The 4,847-nt window shown below is 35.4% G+C and overlaps 1 protein-coding gene across 3 annotated transcripts in view; it reads left to right on the forward strand.

Annotated features, from left to right (window-relative positions):
- PEX2 (peroxisomal biogenesis factor 2) overlaps positions 1-4,847 on the forward strand; it is a 17,124-nt gene that overhangs the window by 1,606 nt on the left and 10,671 nt on the right. For 2 of the 3 annotated variants that reach the window (XM_032869155.1, XM_032869154.1), the window contains exon 2: positions 1,167-1,194. The exons of the other annotated variant lie outside the window; for it this stretch is intronic. The gene's annotated coding sequence lies outside the window, so the exon portion shown is untranslated. The remainder of the gene's footprint in view (positions 1-1,166; positions 1,195-4,847) is intronic. 3 annotated transcript variants of the gene reach the window in all.

Raw genomic sequence — 4,847 nt, forward strand, 5'->3', positions numbered from 1 at the left:
CTGGTTTCCTTTGACCAGCCCTACCTCATGGCCTTATTCTCTTCATTTTTAGGGGTTGGGGTAGCATCCAATCTGTGGTTTTAAATCTGTTCTGAAGAAGAATTCCTATATAAATTTCCTGGAGCCACACAGGGGAGAGACAAGCCAAGCAGACAACGGTTTTTTACAAGAACAGCTCTTGTATGTGTTCTGTTTGAAAGTGTTTCTGTTAAGTAATTTAAATTCATATCTTAGACTAGGTGATCTGGGTTTACTTCTAGCATTATGATTCTGTTTCAAATTACTCATTTGTATCCAATGTGTATTCATTCGATTTGTAACATTTTTTAATAGTAAAAGATACATTCATCATTAGTTTATTACTAAAAGTCACAAACAGGTCTATATCACCTAATTTGTTTAACAAATACAAACTTCAAATTTAATTTTTTGTGATCATAATCATATTTCTTTATTTTTCTCTATTCCTTCTTCCCTGGTATTTTAGCCATAAAATTTTTTGCTTAATTTTGAAGCTTATAATAATCTTTGCAATAGGAAGGGCAGATATTTTTCATTTTACATATTCTGTGACTGAATCTTAAAGATGTTAACAGCCTTGCCCAACATTGCATAGCTAGTAAATTTGCATTTTAAGTCTCAGCCCCATGTTTTCCTCATAGCATCAAGTAATTTTAAAGTTTCTTTCTCTCTTTCACTTCACTGTGCTCAGGTTCCTGTGGCATACGGAAAATGTATGCCATATGCACAATCTTTATTTCTGAACGAAAGTTCTGCTCTGAATCACTTGCTCCTTTTTTTTCCTCCCTTGATTATCTTGGGCAACCTCAAAACAAATTGGATGTCCCCTTTACCTCCTTCCTGTGAAATGACAGCAGTTTCTAAACATTCCATGTTCCTCTTCAGTTCCTTTGGTATGTGGAAGAAATCTCTGGAGAAAAGCTCTGTACTGCTCCATTTGCCCCGTGTAATCCTGGCACTGCAAATGACAGTACTATTTCTCTACATGGAAGTGGAAGCAGGAAAGACGATGTCTAGCACCCTCTGTCCTTCCCATTGTGCAATGTTAATCAACTTCTTTTCAATCTTTTACCATCTATACAATCAAAATGTCCTTTTCTATATTGTATTTTATTCTATTTAATATGTTTTCTTTTTTTTTTCAGACCTTTCCCTTAACTGCCTGTGAATAAGGTGAGATAAAATTTCATCCATGCTGTCTTGTCTTCTTACTATTAAGACAAAAAACCCAAGAGCTATAGAGTAATTCTGTTTTGATTCTGCATAACTGTTCCCTTCTAGTGTTAAATGAATTGGCATTTCCTCTATCTTGCATATAGTATGTGTTCATAACAATTAAATGAATGTTCACACCTCATTTTTTCACCCACATACTCCCTTTGTTCATATTGGGCATTCAGGCTCTTTGAATGGTTTTCTGACCACATGTGTAGAGTCAGGGAGAGAGAATGTACACTAGATGCATCCCAGGCAATATGGGCAACTTTACCACAGTCCTTTGCTTTATTTTCCCATTTACAGTCCTGGAAGCTTGACTGGCATTCTGGTCTTTTGAATGATCTTGAGGGAAAAAAATTTGCTTTGAGCTCTGTGGGATTGAATTTGTTCCAGGTTTACCACATATTCTTACTACTTACTAACTTCCTTTGTGTGTTCCACAGTTTCTCTACTGTTTACCGGAAATTTACTGATTGTCAGTCCGACCTTAAACAGGTTGTTAATCTTCTCACATCTAACTTTTGTCTTCTAAAATGGACATGATAGTATTTACTGTGTTATGAGGATTAAATGAGATAAAGAGTGTGAAGAAAACATAATGCCTCACATACAATGATGTATTACATGGTACTTCCTTCTTTCCCGTTGCTAATACCTCTGTTCCTTTGTGGATAGTTCCATGTTGTCTGTCTGTCTCTGTCTCTGTCTCTCTTTCTCTCTCTCTCTCTCTTTTTTTTTTTTTTTAAGATTTATTTATTTGTCAGAGACAGACAGAAAGCACATAAGCAAGGGGAGCAGCAGGCAGAGGAAGAAGCAGGCTCTCTCCCGAGCAAGATGCTGATGAGAGACACAGATCCCAGAGTCCTGGGATCATGGCTTGAGCTGAAGGCATAGTTAACCAACTGAGCTGCTCAGGTGTCCCTCCATGTTGTCTTGAATGCCATAAAATATGCAATTAAACATGTGTGCCAGTAATTTGCAAGTTATTTAAAATTCTCTTCTTAGGTTCTAGAGTGCTTTTCTAAATTTATGGAGTACTTAAAGATCTAGTTGCTTCATGTATTTCTTGTGGCTCTTGTTTGTTCATTCTTCGAGTGTCATTTTTGCTGTAGTTCATGTCTATCTCTTAGTGTTTAGACTTTTAAAATAGCCCCATTTGCATGTCCTGTGGTGTCCTTCTAAAGTACTTCTGTTCATCTTTTAGGCCCATCACACCTTGTCAGTCAAGGACACTAGTTTGGAGCATGGCTCTGCCACTTCTAGTTGTGTGATTTATACAAGTCAGCTAATCTCTCTGTGCTTTAGTTTCCTTGTTTTAAAATGTAAATGATAAAAGAACCTCTTTCATAATACTGGTAAGGATCAAATGATTTAATATTTAATTTTGCAAAGGATACTTGGGTATGATAGTCCCTTGTTAGCACTTGATAACTGGTAAGCGGTATAAATGTACTTCAGTCATAAACTCATAAATTGGTGGGTATTGTCTTCCAGATGCTTTGCTATTTTTTTTTCTATGATTGTGTCTCTGTCTCTCATGTTCTATTCTAATTTCTTCAGTTTCTCTAGCCTTTTTCACACTCAACATTATCATTTCTCTAGTTGGAAATGCCTGTTCTTTTTTCTTCCTCTTCCAAGGTTTCCTAAAATAGTTCTTATAAGGATTCTAGATAGGTAGACTTTTCACAGTTGATTTTTTGAAATTTATTTTTATATCTTTCAACTGCTAGAGAGGATAGTGTGATAAAATGACTTGTCCAGAGTCACACAGCCTGTTGGTGAACCTGGTCTAAGATACAGAACTAATCAGAACCAGTGTAACTCTCTTTCCCCGTATTCACTCAAACATCTGCTTTTTATTTTCACAACATGCTTTTTCTCTTAAAGACTCAGAAGTATCAGCTTTCTAAAAGAGAAGATTATGAGTGCCATGCTTTTCTCTTAAAAATGTATTTGTAAAGCTAGTCCAAGGTATTGAAAATTCTGTTTTAAGGTTTAAAAAAACCAGAGGGAAACATTGATGTTGGTTTTAGATACTTGAATAAGTGTCTTAAATAAGTAAATGAAATAGGGGGGTACCCAGTTGTTTAAGACTAATTGTAATCTTGATGATGGTAGTATTTGATTTGAGTTCCCTTTTTTTTTTCAAATTAAAAAATATATCTATATTTCCCATCTGCTAGGACAAGTTACTTATCTTTGTTCATCTTTTTGAGCAATTTATGAGATTTTGAGGTTTATCCTAAAACATTTTATTGTGTACTCACTATCAGTCCCAAAAAGAAAATTCCTATTTGGATTTTGATGAGGATTATGTTAAGTATATAGCTAGAAGTCTAGTGTCTACAATAGAACTTTAAAATTTCAACATATCGTGTCCATATCCAAAAGAGCGCAATTTGGATTTATAACATTTGATATCTATAAATTATTGAAACTTGGTTTATATTTGATGAAAGAGTAGAACAAAAGACTAGTGACAAGTCATTTAGCAAGCCTGTGGCAGAAGTGGGATTTGAACTTCTGGTTGTTGATTTTTAGGCCTATTCACAGTGCCAGAGGTCACAGTGTCCTAATGGGTCTCAGTCATAGCTTTTTCTCTTTTGCTCATGTTTGAAATGTGTTCTGGGAATCGGTGTCCTGTTAAATCCCTCTTTGATGCATGTCCCATTTATTAGTATTGATTTCAATACAATGGACAGTAAATCTATCTGACTACACAAAGGAAATAAAAAGTAGGGTGTAGGTTCAAAGCTTAAGATCTCCAGTTATAGAATTTTATTCACATAACCTCATAATATGAAACATAAGTTTAAAAATCTTTTCAAACCTAAAAGGAAAAAAATTAGTATATTGTCTCATGCATTTTGATTACTTGAACCCTCAGGATAGTGTGGCAGCAACATTGTCATACTAAAAATTAGTTAATTATTGTGGATCTGAAAAAGGATGGCTTGGCAGTGGGTGTATACATGGGTTTGGTACCTTAGAGAATACTTGGGAATCACATGTTTCTGCTGACAAAGTTTACAGGACTGTAAATTTAAATGTAGAGTTTTTGTAGGGCAGCATGCATTGACAAATATGCCTAATGGTAATACATCTAGTACTGAGAGTCTCGGAACAGGTCAATAATAATGTGTATATTGATAGCAGCAATGTAGGAGATGTTACTTGGTATTATAGCTAAAAATCCATGTTATCCCCTTAATCATAATTACATTAATATTGACAGGCCCTTGACAATACTCACATTATTATTGATAGATTTCTGTCAATAACATGTTTTAAATAAAATACATTCATTCATAATTTGTACTATACTCAGTATAAGCTCTGAAATACATTCTGAAAATTTTTCCTTCTTTAGTGTTAGTGATTCAGTTGTTTGTTTTGGTTTTGGAATGTGATATAGATGACAAAGTTTTTATTTGGGGTAATGGAAAGCATAAAAGGGAAGGATAAGGGCACCTGGGTGACTCAGTCGTTAAATGTCTGCCTTCGGCTCAGGTCATAATCCCAGGGTCCTGGGATGGAGCCCTACATCGGGCTTCCTGCTCTGCAGGAAGCCTGCTTCTCCTTCTCCCACTGCCCCTGCTTGTGTTCCC

Source organism: Lontra canadensis, unplaced genomic scaffold (genome assembly GCF_010015895.1).
Source record: "Lontra canadensis isolate GAN:19392208 unplaced genomic scaffold, GSC_riverotter_1.0 scaffold37, whole genome shotgun sequence".
NCBI classification, from domain to species: Eukaryota; Metazoa; Chordata; class Mammalia; order Carnivora; family Mustelidae; genus Lontra; species Lontra canadensis.